The sequence below is a fragment of the Canis lupus genome, chromosome 3, assembly GCF_003254725.2.
Source record: "Canis lupus dingo isolate Sandy chromosome 3, ASM325472v2, whole genome shotgun sequence".
NCBI classification, from domain to species: domain Eukaryota; kingdom Metazoa; phylum Chordata; class Mammalia; order Carnivora; family Canidae; genus Canis; species Canis lupus.
Genome location: NC_064245.1, coordinates 23,821,019 through 23,837,782, shown reverse-complemented (window position 1 = coordinate 23,837,782; position 16,764 = coordinate 23,821,019). Strand labels below are relative to the sequence as shown.

At 38.2% G+C, this 16,764-nt stretch overlaps 1 long non-coding RNA gene across 4 annotated transcripts; it reads left to right on the top strand.

Annotated features, from left to right (window-relative positions):
* The first annotated feature begins 403 nt into the window (after positions 1-403).
* On the top strand, positions 404-16,639 carry LOC112653760 (uncharacterized). Of its 4 annotated transcripts, XR_007409738.1 has the most exons (10): positions 404-763; positions 1,252-1,321; positions 2,971-3,080; positions 6,516-6,607; positions 8,454-8,514; positions 8,673-8,779; positions 10,460-10,548; positions 11,679-11,803; positions 12,333-12,445; positions 15,813-16,639. It is a non-coding gene; the product is annotated as an uncharacterized LOC112653760 (long non-coding RNA). The 4 variants fall into 4 exon arrangements; XR_003132491.3 differs by lacking the exon at positions 8,454-8,514 and having other exon boundaries at positions 409-763; XR_007409739.1 differs by lacking the exons at positions 6,516-6,607; positions 8,454-8,514 and having other exon boundaries at positions 407-763.
* The last annotated feature ends 125 nt before the right edge of the window (positions 16,640-16,764 follow it).

Sequence of the window (16,764 nt, the reverse complement as noted above, 5' to 3'; positions counted from 1 at the left end):
GACAGATAAATTTATAGCTTCATGTGTACATGTATTTTTTTAAAGAACTTTAAAAATTGCAATCATTATCCAGATTTCTTCTAGTATGTAGTTTTAAAAAGTTTGTCTTGGGGACGCCTGGGTGGCTCAGCGGCTGAGTATCTGCCTTCGGCTCAGGGTGTGATCCCGGAATCACAGGATCGAGTCCCACATCCGGCTCCCTGCATGGAGCCTTCTTCTCCCTCTGCCATTCTCTCTGTCATGAATAAATAAATCTTAAAGCAACAGAACTTTTTTTTTCATTATGAAAGAATCAGAATTTCGCATTTTGAAAATTGACCAGGTTTATTTTTCTTTTGGGGGAAAAAATGGCTTGACTCATCGGAATCTCACAAGACTTCAATTCATTCAAAGCTTAACTTCCCTTTTGGTAACTTATTCATTACTTCCTGAGAGTGGCCAGTCTCTTAGGCAGAAATGACTAGATTTCTAGAAATGATGTCTCAGTGAGTCATCAGTTTGGCCTGAAAATCCTATTTCCAGAGTACATCACGGATAGTGGCACACCCATTATGAGACATGCATTAGTAGAATTAAAGCATTTATGCATTAAAAATACTTTTTTCCTAAAGTTCTTGGATGTAAAATAGAGAAATTCAAGTTTAAGTTAAGGGTCATTCAGTGAATGTGGTCATGTACTGTTTTATGGAACAGGATTACACAACTACAACCCAGCAGTGCTACAGACGTTGGTTCTCTATAAAGGAGTGATCTAAGCTTGGAGGTAAGACCAGAGTTCAGAACTCACCAGGCTGGGGGTCAGGAAATCCCACGAGCCAGGTGAATGGATTACAGAATTAGAATTGTGAATGGGCAGTCATAATTAGGAACCAGTAGAAGCCAAAAAGTCCGATAGGGACTCAGGAAGTAAATATAAGACATTCCAATGAAATCTAGCTAATACAGACTTGGAAGCCAAGTTTACTTTTTAAAAAATGAGTTCATATGATCCTTTGTACACTTGTGTGTTAGAATTTTAAAACCAAAGGGAGAATTGACACCTTTGCAATATTAGGCCTTTACATTCATCAATATATATCCATTTATTCAAGTCCATGTTTAGGTCCTTCAGTAAAGTATTATTCCTCCAAGTCTTTCTGTTTTTTTCTTAGGTTTATTCCTGGCTTCGTTGTGGTTTTTTCGTTACTCTTGTTTTCTATAATGGGCAAAATTTGTTTCTATCATTTCTTCTAATTGATTATTGTTGTGTAGGAACCTTAATAATTTTGATGCTGACTTCATATCCTGTACCTTCTCCTCCTGAAAATCCCACAATACATAGGTAGGCAATACATAGAATTTTGTTTCTTCATTTCCAATATATTGCATTGGTAAGCTTACAATCCGAAAGAGGAATCATCTACATGTGTTTTCTAAGTGTGTTTTTTTTTTTTTTTCAAATCAAAGTATTGAATTTTATGAAATGCTTCCCCTCCCCACATTTATTATTATGATCAGGTGGTTTTCCCTAATAGAAGCTTATTAGTATAATACTTAATAGTTTTCTATTACTGAACTCTTCCTATATCCCCAGGATAAGTGGAATTAGATCATGATGTGTTATTTTATATACAATTTTACTCCTAAATAATCCTTTATTATTTTTTTGGCATTTATATTTACGTTAGATTGCTGCCTAAATTTGATTTGGTTTTAAAATGTGCTTTATACCTGTAGGTATGTCCTTTTTCATTTCTAATAATGTTGTGTTTTACTTGTTTTATTGATTAGCCTTACTTCTCTTTTGCTTTTTTTTCAGGAAATCAGGTTTTTATTTCATTGGTTATTTTTTTGCTTTGTTTTCTACTTATATCTGCTTCTAGCTTTGTTATTTTCTTGCTTCAACTTTCTTCAGATTTACTCTGTTTTACTTTTCCTAGTTTCTTCAGTTAAATGCTTAACTCATTTGTCTTCGCTTTAAAAAAAAGTTTTAAAATACTTTTCAGATAAATGAATTTAAATTTATTAGAACACCAATGTCTCCATTGTATAAATTGTGCTCTACCGTATGTTCAGTTGCCATTTGCTTCTAAGTGTTTCATCATGTCTGTCAAAGCTTCCTTGTTATCCCATGAGTGAGCTACCCAGGAGCACATTTTTAGTGTGTGTGTGTGTGTGTGTGTGTGTGTGTGTGTTTTCATACATGTTTACTCTTTCCTATCCAATTTGCTTGCATTGTGGGTTAAAACCAAGGTCTGTATGACAATTATTTCAGATATTTTGAGACGTTCTCTGTTCTCAAGTTTCTGTCTCTGGCTTGTAGTTTTTAGATTTCTTCTACTCAGTCTCAAAGTCCAGAAACCAATCTTAAAATTAGGTTTTAAAGCTTCTTTTCTGCAGTGATACTAGAGGACATGAAAAATCTGCCTACTAATCCTACAGATCTCTGACTAATCCTACAGATCTAACTGTATATTTGTTGCCTTCCTAAATCTGCGGCTCCATAGAAACAGTAGCCCTAAGAAATGTTGAGAGCTATTTTTGTTTTTGTTTTTAAGTGTGTTTCTTTAGAGGGGAACTCCCTTCCTGTCTCTAGCTTTAAGCAGCGGCCCCTGACTCACCTGTACTGGTTTTGGCTTCCTGCTTACAGGAGCTTAGCTCTTGGCCCCTGCTGCTGCTTCCAGACTCAGAGCTCAGATGACCAATGGGTTTGGGACCTACACAGGGTCTTGAGTTCTTTCTGCTTCTGATTCAAGAGAGGTTTTATTTCACCTTTGGTCTTGTTATGCCATTTTCATTTTTCCTTTCTACGTTTTATTCCCATGTGTTGAAAGCAGAGGGAGTGCATCCAAGCATAAACTTCTTACACTCTATTGACTTAAATGCTAATCTTTAAAAATTTGGAATTTTTTTTGTACATAGTAAGAGATGAATATCTAACTCCTATTTTTTCTCTCTCCAAGATGGAATAAAAGTATCTCATTTATGCAGGGAGAAAGGATTAATCAGGCCATCCTATGGGATTTAAAGTACCACAGATTTGTGGACTCCGGTTGAAATTGATCTGGAACTCAGAGATTAATTCCAAAAGTTATAAATAAGTAAGTAATTTCAAAAAGAACACAGTTAAAAACGGTTCATCACTTTCTTCCTATCATCTGAAAAACTATTTCTCTCATTTGTATAACTTGCCACGCCCTAAAAGCATAGAATATGCAAACTATAACGTAAAATACAAGTCCTTCAAGTTATAAGCTCATGGGTGTCATTGTTTTTGACTCATCAAAAAAGGGATTTTGCAAAAATTTACTTTGCCGAATACATTTTCCTCTGATTTTGCTTGGATATAGTGTGACTCTCTTCAGAGAGCAAATGAAATGTCTGCGGAGGAAATGGTTAATGTCTAGTCTAAGATTTGGTAGTAAATACTTGGAGCAATAAGTGGTCTTTTAAAGATCACTGAACCTCACTTGGCCTTAACTTCCTCACCAGTTAGAATGAGAGAAATGGATTATCTGACCTTTGAGATTCGTGTGGGAACATGGCTGTGTCTATATCCTGGATCTGAATAAATAAAGTAATAATAATAAACGGCACTTGGGAGAAACTACCATATGGTGTGTAACTAGGTGTGATGCTATGTCTAATCCTGTTAATTTAAAATTCGTAAAAAAAACCATTAGTGAGTTGGAAGACAGAGTGAAGAACCTATTAACTGCATGATGCTATATGAGGAGATGTTACAAATGGGGGAGAAGAGAAATGATAGGTGTGGTATGAATGCCCAAGAGAAAGTAAAGTACTTGCTGACTGATGCTCATATTACGTTTGTTATTCTAGCAAGAATTTTTCTTAATGAGCCAGATTTTCCCATTGTTTTAATTGTTCCCTTAATTCTTCCAGGCGCTGGAGTACCATACCCTGGAGTATCAGAACTGCTTTTGATGTTACCCTGATGTCCCAAATGTTATACTTCTCAAAGTGTGGTTTAGGCAGTTGAGAAGATCTGACTCAATTTAATGTTCAGTTTTATGTACCAGGGGTTTTTTGCATGATACCTTGTTTTCTCCCTGGAGGATTATATTAATTGCAATAGGAACACCGAAGTAGTAACACACTTAGCATTATTTATCTCAGCATTAGGCACACCGAGGACCTATTTAGCTGATGGGAGCTTCAGACACATCATTTTCAGTTTCTAAAGAAATCAAGTTTTATTCCCAATCCTTTGCATTTCTTTGCAAGCCTCGTTGTAGCCTTAATGAGCTATTCACCTTCTCAAAGGAACATTGAGTATTAATAAAAACTATCCATACTGCCCAAAGGGACCAACGTTTTGTCGACTTCTAGTCTTCCTAATTTTTCAGATTTGCTGACTGGGGCATTCTTTTGGTTACTTATTCTCTCGTATGTTTTGTTGCGGCTGCTATGCTTGTTGAACATCAAAGCAATTTCATAACTTTGACATGAGTACAACTTTCCGGTGCCCTGAAATGTATATTTCAGTACATAAACTCAGTTCCTGGAGTCAAGTTCAAGACTAATATATAGTAATGTTATGAAATATTTGTCCTTCACGTTTCCTTCTCTTTCCCAGGTTTTGTTCTGTTTTATGTTTGATGTGAACTGAAGTCACCCCTTGGGACTCTTTGCGTAATCTTGTCCTTTAGAAAAGATGGCAGGTTATTTTTTATTTTAAAGTTTTACAGCTACTCACCATATAGGTGAGGAGAAAGGAAACGTTGAAGATAACAAATTAAAGCATATTTAGACTTCCACACATTTTTATCTGCATTCTTTTCAAGGATAGAAGAGCAGATCTTCTGCATTTTTTTCCTTACTTTCATCCTTGAATGGTCATCAACAAACATCATTTTGTCTATTTTCATACATTAAACCAATAAAAGGAAAAAGGTTTCAAAATAATCATCTAATTTTTCAGAATATAAATAATGCATAGTCTGTAATATTGTATATGTTCCTCACTTACATAAATTCCTAAAAGTATAAGATGCCAATCAAAAACAGTAAGATTAAATCTCACCTGTGTTTTTACTATTCTGAGGAAATTAATGCACCATTTTGCCTAATTACGTATCTTCAAATCTTTTTCTGTATACAAGAGTGCTTTTGATCAACTTTGCTATTGTCTTTGGAGAACAGTAATAGTTGTCCAATAAGGCATGTCTGCTGCTATGAATTTTAAATGCATACATTTCATTTAAAAAGTAAAGTGATCTGTTACCAAATTATTTGTTGGGAAAATTCAACCAAGTGTGGTCAGGATCAGGTTTCTGAGAACTTGAAGCTGCAATTGAGGAGTTGCCTCTAGCCACTTGTTGCTTATAGGTAGATAGTCAGAGGGATCACTCTGCCCATATGGACATGGCAGTGGCTCGGACTTCTCCAGCAAATTAAAACATCTGAAAGAAAAATAACCTCTCGACAGACAGTAAAAATTAATAAAGTAACATTACATTTCTTTGGCATCAAATAGTGCATTTAATTGACCATTATAAAGAGCATATAAATTTATAATCCTAAAAATGAAATAATGTAAGCAAGTCATGTCTTGAAAAAATAATCTTAATTTGGTTAATCTTGTGATTTCTCTCCCAAATATTTCTGGACTTAGTCGCTGGCATTTCTCTACACCCGAAATATATTTCACTGTACAAATATTTCAGTCCGGTACAGAGTTTCATGAATTTAATCTTCTATATCTTCTGCCTGAAATCATGTTCCACAGGACTAATAAATACTCTTAGTTTTATTCTGTCGGTAAGGTGCTAGCATTCTCCTGGGTGCGCAGTGTTGGATGAGATTAGAGGACACCGATTAGAAAACAGTGGACCGGGTCTGGTTCACGGTTATCTTCTGTTAGGTCTGAATTTAAATATATATATATGTTTTAAAATCAGTTGCCAACATTTAAAAATGGGTAGAATGTACATAAAGATGTGGATTCCTTGCTTTTCTTTATAAATCAAGAAATGAGGCAATCCTGGGACTATATTCAAGTATAGCAACAATTGGTCTGGACCAAGTAGTGCTGCTCCCTTAAATGTGGGCAAGCACTCTTACTTACCATTATCCCTACTATTTCTAGGTCTCTTCATCTAGAATGTTCTATGTTGTTGCTGTTCTTCGTTTGAATAGGTCCTTTCCCTATTTTCATAGTTTGTCTCTTGTCCCATTTTTATATTCCACATAAGGCATTTGCAATTTTTAAAAGTTTCATGTGGTCTTACACCTCAGAGCCCTCCTCAGCCTGTATTGTTGCCTCTTCTTAAAATTCCTTTGTTCTCTCATCTTTCCTTGGATATCACATAGTTCTCCTCTAAGCAACAGCATCAATGCTCCATTTCCTGCAGAGCCTATCCTTCCACCAGCTGAGTTAGGGGGCTCGCCCTTTGTCTGCCACTGAAACCTTGGCTCCAGGTCTATTAAAACATTGATCCTGTGAATGACCCTAGAGTACGTTTTTTATTTATCTGTAGCCCTTAATTTTCTCCTCTCTTGACTTGATCCTTGAGGGCAAGGACCATATGTGTTCACTATTGGCAACTAGCCCAGCAGCACACGGAAGCTGAATGAACTCTGGTTGAATAAATGAATGAGAAGTAAGGTATGTATTTAAAGATCTATTTCATTAAATTGTACTTTGACAACTTTCATTAGCTAACACTTTTAAGATTTGATGGCATGAAGCTTCTCCCATCCTCCTCTCTCCCCTTCCTCCTTTACTTCCCCCCACCCCTTTAGGCTGTTAGGTGCATGCACACGCATGTACATACCACCCCCCAACACATAGAGTAATACTTAATAAGTATCTATTAACTTGGAAGGCAATACTTCATAAATATCCATTAATTAGGAAGGTTTCAGTAGAACAGAAATATTGATTTAAAACTTGCCTTGTGGGATCCCTGGGTGGTGCAGTGGTTTGGCGCCTGCCTTTGGCCCAGGGCGCGATCCTGGAGACCCGGGATCGAATCCCACATCGGGCTCCCGGTGCATGGAGCCTGCTTCTCCCTCTGCCTGTGTCTCTGCCTCTCTCTGTGTGTGACTATCATAAATAAATAAAAATTAAAAAAAATAAAAAAATAAAGCTTGCCATGTAAATACCGCTTATTCTATGCCACTGTCTATACAGTTGATTAAATTTTGTTTTTTGATTGGCCTTAAAGTCAATAATAAAAAATAAGATTATTTTCAGACAGAGATAGAATTAAAAGAAAAGGAAATTCTAAAGTCTCAAAAGACTCTGCTACTTAGTATGGATCATGTAGATGTGGCTGTTTTGAGAAAGGAAGTTAGGAACTTTTAGATAAGCTCCAAAGGAATTGACTACCGAACACTTCTTCATGATTACAGTATCACGTCTCCTTGCAAATGTGGGCCATGAATACCCTCATCTGTGTGCCTACTGCAGAGCTGTTTGTCTTTATGGGACTTTGCACAGCTGACAGCTAATGCAGGCGTTTAAATGCAAAATCTGACACTGATGTTTTCCCCCAAATGACACTTTGATTCATAAATTATATGAATGTGGGTAGCACTATTCATTTATGAAATAATGCAGCTACCACTTAGTAATGCAATTCAAAACATCTTTCACTTTATTTAGCCATTTCCAACCTCATTACATGTGACTAGGAAAAGAATAAAAATTGATTAGACAAGGAGTGAAAAGTGGGCAAAAGCATTTCCCAGCATGTTGCCCGCCTTGTGGCAAAATGATGGAACCGTTAACATTTTACTTCCTGTTGAGGAGATGTTTCTTGCTTAGGTGGCCTGTTTCTGATTAAAAGCGTCTTTGTAATATTGCATTCACTTCCATAAAAAGAAAAATCTGCTCTGTACCAGAAAAGAGTCTAGTACTGACTGCAAAAAAGATGTTACTGTGGCAAGACAGGATATTCCTGGTTCCAGAGCCTGTAGTAGGATGGCAGGCTTTGAAAATGTAGCAAATTATGTCTCTGAGCTTCTAATTTTTCTATGTTGCGTCAATGATAAAAGTGGAAATAATATAACCATTACCAGCAGTGAATAACGATAGGTATGATTTTGAGACTTTGAGTGCTGTTTCCTTCAAATATATTACCTGTGATTGTCAAAACAAACCTGGAAATGTGGAATCATGGTCCTATTTTACAAATGTGGACTCAGACTCAGCCCAGTTAAGAAACTTGCCTGACGTGGGCAGTGAGTGTGGGAGCCAAGACTGGAGCTGTTAACTCCTCTCTTGTTCTCCTAGCCACGTAAGTGAGGGTCTCCTGTGTGTCCCTGTGAAAACCTAAGGAGGTTCTGGTTGACTGTCTTCCCTAATGTGATTCGTGGGTCTGTATGATGGGGGTACGCTCCGCGTGCTTTCATAAACTTTTTAGACCTCTAACGAAAGTGTTTTTGCTTAAGGATTTTCCTTTTGAATTTTGGGGAACTAGTCTGGATGTAGATCCGCTCTATTTCAGGAGTGACGGGGGAGAGAATGCACATTCGTCTGTCTGGTGGCACTTGGGGTGTGTCATCCTGGTAAGTTATGCATTGTCCGTGAGCTCAGGACACAGTCACTGGTGTACGCATTCACAGATGCAGACTGAAGAGCAGCTCAAATTGGAGTCTGATAAAGAATAGCTTGTCAAAGGACAAGGGAAATATTTCACATTTACTTTTCCATTATGTTGTATTAGGTATGGGGACCTCGCATTTTGAGCAGAAGGCTGCTAATTTCTCACGTGATCTTTATCAAGAAGTACAAAATCAGTGAGCAGCATACAGCTACAGGAACATGTCTCAGGTGGGTTGTGAATTATACAGCCAGATGGCCTCACCTCCCCCAGGACTGTTACAAAGTCGTATACATTCTTTATTCATTAATTTCAAATTTTGCCCAACCTTTTTATAGGTATTAGGCTTTTCTGCAAGGGAAAAACCATTTTGATGAAAAGGAAAAGAGTAAATTTGGAAAATTACTCATTTTGCCGGAAAATACAATCCCATACTTTAAAGAAAAGTAAATGCTAAGATAATATTTGTGATCAAAATGTATTCACAAAGTGTTTTCCACTTCATTTATCACAACTATGCAAGTCTGTTTCCCTCTTACTGAAGTCATGTGCCGCCTTTGTGGCAGACCCAGCTTTAGAGACTAACCCTATCTATGTTTTATTTTAGTTGTTTTCTAAGTTCTATTTTGAATATAACATGAAGATTATTGCACAGAAGTGTTTTCCTTTTCTTCTTTCGGTTTCTTTTTCCGAATACTATATAAGCCTGATGCTGTACTTTCACTAATTTTATACAGGAATAGGTATTGGGTTGGAATCTCAAGTTGAAAATTCAAGAGTTGGAAGGAAAGGAAAAGACTTAGATGACCATGGCCAAGGAGATGATAAAGTAATTGGTCTAATGAGAAAATGTTTCTTTCTTTCAAAGTCTCCAATCCTCAGCTTGATGCTTATAACTATAGTACAATTTCTGAGGCAACTGTCCTGGATCTGTGGTGGAAGGACAAAGTAAAATGAATCCTATCTCTTTTGAATTTACATATATATCCATCCATCAGATCAACATATTCTTGGCTGTGTTCTGCATAATCTGTAGTGGCCCTTTTGAAATTACTAACACAGGGCAGATGGTCTGCTCTCATCAGTGTGGCCTCTTCACAGTCCATGAACAGAGCTTGTTTGTCCCACTTCCAGGAGGGCCATTCTGTTTCTCTCTCCCCACCTGTCCTCACTTCTTCCCTGCAGGGTCCAGTATCTGACCCTCTCTTTTACTCAGTCTTCTCCAGAGAAGCCAGTCTTCCCTTGCCTCAAAAACCAAGTAGCAGCACTTAATTGCACACTGTTCAGTCCTCGGCTATGCTGCTCTCGGGTGTGAGTCTCCCTCCACAACTGGATTGCAGGCCCCCTGAAGATGGGAAAGCTGTCATCTGCACCCCTTAGCACAAAGCAGAGCTTGAGCTCTCAGCAGGGACTCCCTGATTGAGAGCCTTTCTGCTACTTTATTTTTATTATTTAATTGAGTGAGATTCTGCAGGACATAAACTGTGCCCTTGAAACCAAGGCACCCTTGGGAGCTATATTAACTTAGGGCACATGGGCCCTATTTATTTACTGTTTCAATATACTGAGTTTACTGTACTATCAATCACACAATCTGACAAGTCTTTTAAAATGCAGTGCTTCTTCTGCATCTTTTGGCTTTGCTCCTTCACTGATGACCTTTTGGAAGCAGTGGAGTGGGACTACGGGAAGGGGAGGACTTGTCATGCTCTGTCAACTTCTAGAACCTGAATTAGAAAACCTGAAGAACAAGAAGAATTCCTTCTGTCACTTTTTTTAGAAGAATAACAGAGAAGCATAGCCTTTCTATTCACTCTTAGAATTGTAGACCTGGAAGGAGGTGAGTGTTTCCTTTAGGGTGGCATTTGTCCAGGTAGACTTATAGTCTTGTTTTCTCTTTTCTTTTCTAGTGACCGTCTGCTTCCAGTGGGTCTGAGATGGCATGGATGAGTGTCTGGGGGCCTGTTTAGAGCTCAGCCCCAGACATATCTCAGCCAAGGTACATTTCCAATAAAGTATTCCAAGTAGTGCTTTCCTGGCCATCTGGTTTTCTGGGAGCTCTGAGTTAGGAGGACGGATCTAGTGGTGATGAGCTTGAAGAAAGCATGGGGAGGGCGGGGGGGACGACGACAAATTAGTCCCAGGCCAGAACCACTGCCTACATAGTCAAGCTATAGAGCTACAGAACTTTAAATGTATCCAGGTTAGAGTTGAAACCAGCATTGTTGTAAGAGTATCTGTGCAGAGCAGCAATGTCCAACCTTTCTTACCTAAGGAATGCAGAAAACCTGGTCCAGCCCAGGAGATAGGGGCTGCTAGGAACATTTGTGAAGAGACTAGGATAGTGGCCCCTGGGGCAGGACTAGACTTGACCCTGGTCCTAACAGAAATTTTGATGAGAAGGTAAGACTGGGGAGAGGATCAGATACCCATGAAGGGAATCTGAAGTCTGATGGTCTCACAAGTACTCTGAAAGAAGACTGGGATTCCTGACATTCCTTGCTTTGGGTGTGGTAGCCCTGAAGCTGCTCCCAGCCCTGGCTCCAGTAGCCTCCAGGGTCCTACACTCAGCACACCTTTATTGCTGGCAGAGATTGTCCTAAAGACTCCAGAGAAATCAGGTCAGTTTTTGGCTTTGACTTGAAATGGCGTTAGGGTGGCCTGAGATCAATGGGCCAAACCTAGTACCTGGTTATGCCCTAGAGTGAACCCAAGCCCTCAATCTCTGAATTATTCTGATGGGTCTTTGGGCTTTCAAGACCACAAAGGCCCTCTCTGGGCAAGAGCAGACTCCAGGATTAGCCTCAAGCAAAATGTAGTTCTTTGGAATCCATCTAGCATGGAAATAGCCTTCCCTTGGTTGCTGGCCCATGTGTGGTACAGCGTTGCTCAACACAGCACATTCTTCCTCCAGTATGACTTCAGAGGGAAGGTGGGGCCAAGCGCAGAGGGTTGAGGGTAGAGGTTTCTCAGAAATGTCTGTTTCACAAAGCAGCTATTTTTCTCAGTCGAACAACTTTGAGCTTATTGCTTTCATTTTCCTCAAATATCTATCAAGGCTTTGTAACTTATGAGCAAACAAACTGAAACAGAAAGCCATTTTTTAAGTTAATTTTATATTTGGTACAGGATTAGAAACTGCTCTGTTCACACACCAGCTATAGCCTGTAGCACAGAAACCATGCCTGCTTTTCCAACACATCGCTGTGCTGTTTGGTTAGGAGGGGATTAAGGATACGAAAAAGAAAAAAAAGGTCAGTTTCTATTTGTAGGTAATTCTCAATGTCCCTTCTCAGAATCTCAATTACTTCTTCTCTCTTATTTTCTTTTCCATGTGTGTCATGGCCTTTAAGACTTGCTGGAAACATAACGTCCTACGTTCTCATCAGCAGCCATGGATCATAGTGCCACTCACTAACATTTTATTACAGTGTCCTGAGCTGCCCAGGCACCTCATGCTAAATTTAGGTTTAAATAAACAGAGCATCTGAGTTGCAGTGCTACTAGAAAGCAGCTGGAACAAGAATAAATAGATCGATTGCTTTCGTGCTGCTGTGATGTGACCGAGAACTTTGAGAGTTGTTTTTATTTTATTTTATTTTTAGCAAGTATATATAGATACTGATCCTTTTCCTGAGTCATTCTGAATACTTTAAATGTATATGCGGATCCAGTTTCCAATTCAAAAGCCCTGAGTTGAGATAGGTGTCAGCTCCTTAGCCTTGTTAGAACCCTGGCTTGTTCAGTTTCACATTTTGGTTTATTCTCCTGTGATTCACGCAGTGCATCCTGCCCACCAGGAAGGACTAATGGTAGTTTTCCTCAGACTCTCATACAAGCTGCCGTGGACTTGGGCATACAGCGAAATATATATGCACATATCAAATGCCAGCCAAGTACGTATACTGTCCTGCATTTGATGGTTTTTTGTTTGTTTGTTTGTTTTAACCTAACCATAAATCTATCCTGGAGAATTCTCTATCAACATTAGGAAGCTAATGCATTCTTTTCAAGAACTGCGTAGGATATATTCTATGGATATATGTTTCTCCAAACTCTTTACTATTATCAATTATATAGCATGACTATCTTGGTATACATGTCATTTTATAAATGGGCAGGTATAGCTAAGGGATAAGTACCAAGAAAGGATTGCTGCATAAAGACATTGACAAATTGCTCTCCACCAACTTCCTCTCTAACCAACTTACAGTGCATGTGATGACTATTTCCTTGGCATACTCTGTGATACCTAAGGGAAGAAAGTGACATTATTAATGGCAAACACTTACATGGCACTTAGTCTGCACCGGGTGCTGGTCTATGTGCTTTACATATATTATCTCAAATAAGACTTGCAACAACCTTGGGAGGGAGCTACCTTTATCTCCAGTTTACAGTTGGGATAAGACATTTTCCTTCAGGTCACCCAGCTAGTAAATAGCAGCCAACATTTGAGGCCAGGCTGCCTGGCTCTAGAACTTAGCTTTTGCACGACCTTAAACTGTGTAAATCATGACACTTTTTCTTGACTATTCTCTGGTTTAGAAGAATTCCTCAAGAAATAAACGTTCAACTGTTGAATGAGGAAGATGACATCAGACTCTACTACCATCCCCTATTTGTTGCAGCCCTCCACAGCACCTAAAGTCTGTCCCTCCCAGCATGTGAACACAACTTCTAACCTTACTCTGGCCATAATTTGTTAAAATATCAAGGTTCCTGTAGATGAACCTTGCACTGCCCTGGCTTATCAGTTTCTTAATCTCTCCCTAGTGACCTTGCCTTCCACCTTGTCTCGCCTTTCTTTTCGGCTCTCATAACCAAGTTCTAGATCCGGTCATTAGAACTGCATCTCCTTTATAATGTAGTTTCATGCATCCTACCTTCAGACCAGCAACTCCTGTTTTCCCACTCACTCCCTTCAATAACCCTACTGGGGTCTATGATCTACTGATCCTATCAGGTGTTCCCTGTCCATCCCCACTTATTATCATAATTGGGTATTAAATTAAAAGTCTCTCACATTCTTTCTCATGCACTCTCTTCATTGTAAATATAAAGTCATCATTTTGGAGAGGGGAGGTTTACTTGAGAGATCTGATATGGGGATGAAGATACATTTGTTCCAGAGCAGTAGGGTGTCAAGACAGATTTTTTCCTTGAAATGTATACTTCCTATTTGTTATTACAAATAACTCAAAATAGTGTCAATATCCACAAATGGGAGATAGTATTTTTTATAAATATGGCAAGCACTATGTAGTCATTAAAAAGTGATAAGATATAGCCAAAAATGCTTATAAAGATCATCAAACTAAGAAATGTGAGGAAAAAAATAGAACAGTATATACAGCTTCTTATATATTTTTCTACATATTTTGATTCTTAGAAATTTCTTACATATTCCCACATAGAATTCCTATAAATTTTCCCTACATATAGGTGAATACAAGTTCTAGTCAGTATGATGCTAATAAGTCAAAACATTTCTTTTAAGTATACATAAGAAACCACCAGGAGTTTAAATTGGAAAAAGGGAGGCTAAGGAGAATTTTAGTTTTCACTTTCTTTTTTTTATAATTTTATTTTAAAACCATGCATACATTTTTAACTTTTGTATTTAAGTTACATTAAATGATTGAGCTGAGTCATCCAGCACAAACTTAGTGATTCAGTGAACAGCAAATCTCTTAAACTCTTACTGTGAGCATAGCAGCATGCCAGGTGCGGGGGAGACCATAAAAGAAGAAACAATAACTGACCTAACCAAACCTAAAATATAATAGAGGAAATTAGAATCTCAGAAACAATGAGAGAAAAGCATAAAGTACATATAATTTGAGTTAATGTCCTTCAAGTGGATGATAGATATTATATGAATCAAGACAAGGAAAAGACAGTTGCCAGGTGTCATCAGGTAGAGAAGATCTAATCTGCATTTGGCACTGAAAAAAAATGTAACGATTTGATTAAGGGAAAGAAATGGCAAAGACCATCCAAAAAGGAGTAACCTACATTAGGCAGTATTAGTAAGGACACAAGTAACCAACCAACAAGGTCAACATGTTTCAGGGAAGTGGATTAGCACCTGCCTGAGGACTGATTAGGTAGGAAATCAGTTTGAAGGTTAATATAGAAACCAAAGCCTAAATATTTCAGTCTAAAGTGGAAGAAAAAAATTTGGATGGAGAGAAAAGGATGAATCCAGAATGTGCTGAGAAAGAAAAAGCCATCTTATAAAGAGGCTGATTGAAGATTAACACTGCAAAATGATTTTTAGAAAATAAATATTTCAGAAAAAGAAAGGTTTCTATCTTTTTTACTTGGAGCACATACAGATAAAATATATTGATATAATATCATGTCTATCCAATTAAGAACTAAAGAATAGTAAAATAGTTCTATAAAAGGTCTCTCAGTAGAATTACTGATAGAATTACTGATAGTTACACAAATAAATATAAATCTATTTTGTAAAATCGAATATAAAACTCAGTAGATAAAATGAAAACCATGTTCTAAGAATAATTTAGATGCAAAATTTAGATGTAACAAACTATGGAGAAGCTAGGTAGATGAAATGAGAAAAATAAAATACATTGGAAACTCATTGTCTCTACTTTAGGTGGGGGTGGTGGTGGTTTTATGTGACCCTTCATATAATGTTTCAACCTTGACTCCAAACATTGAGAAATAGTGTTGTCTCCCTGCTACTTCCCCTCAATTGGCCCAACCCTCCAGACTGATGTTAAGAGAAGGGAATAGAATCGAAGGTCTAGACTGATTAGATTGCTTTAAACCCTTTACATAAAGCACCAGAAGACTGATCGCTTGCTTTGCTCAGGGAACATTTCTTAATAAATGAGAGCTTTGTTTTGTCTTGATTTTTAAAACAGCAATGCCACACTCACTAGATGAAGCAACTTGGATGTAAAACTACATGATTTATTAGGTAACATCTACTCCAGCCTGGATCACAAAGGACAGCACTAAGTCTGCAATGCCCAGAAGATCTCTCTGCAGGTGTCACATTCTTCCCCTCCATTGACACCATTCTTGATCTCCATCAGAAATCTCCCCCTGGCCACATGCAGCCCCACACCTAATTACTGTTGGTTTCATTTGCATATGGTTTTTCTTATAATTCATTTGTACAAGGTAGGACCCTACTGTCAGGTCAATACAATGAAGCTTTGAACAGAACTCCTAATGCTGCCTAGTCTGATTTCTAATAGGATCTTGCCTACCCTTCTATTGTAGGATGAACAAGCACCCCTCAAAAACGTCCTCTCTCTAATCTCTGGAACCTGTAAAAATGTCATTACATAGCCAAAAGACTACCCAGATGTGATGAAGCTTGGGGATCTTGAAAAGGAAAGCTGATTCCTCTGAGCCAAATCTAATCATACCAGCCTATAAAAAGAGAAACTCTTGGAAGGAAGGAAACTAGCTGGTTGTGTTAAGTGATGTTTTAGAAAAAATTGGCAACTCCATGAAAAGTTGACTAAATCAGACCAAGACTGGATTCAGATGGCTTATGTGTTATTTGTAATATTGCAAACCAAACAAAAAAAGAGGAGACCCCTTGCCCAGCTGGAGTCAGAGAGATGCAGCATAAGGATTTGACCCACTATTACTGACTTTGAAGATGGAGGAAGGGGACTATGAGCCACAGAATGGAGGTGGCATCTTGCAACAGCCCTCAGCTGATAACCAGCAGGGAAATAGAACCTCAGTCCTACAACTATAAGGAACTGGATTCTATCAATTGTCTGAATAAACAAGGAAGAAGATTCTTTCCCAAAAACCCCAGGAAGAACGCCAGGAACAGATTGCCAAGAGATAGAGGCTGTCCTTTCTGAGAGCTTCTACCTCTAAGTCTGAGTCCAGTCAAAAATGAGATTTTCTAAGAGTGACAAAATAAATAAGATCAGACACCAGAAACAAAAACAAAACAAAACCCCAGAAAGGAACACAAGCTGCCAATATCTTGATCTCAGTCTTGGGAGACCTAAGCAGAGACCTAAGCCTATTGGACTTCTGACCTACAGTAACTGAAATTATAAAACTGGGGTTGTATTAATCTAGTCTGTTTCTGGTCATTTGTTACAACAGCAATAGGAAACTAATACGCCTTTATTGGAGGGTAAGAGACTGCAAGTCATGCCATAGGGTCATCTTTTCTCTGTTCCTATTCTCTTTTCTCTAATGT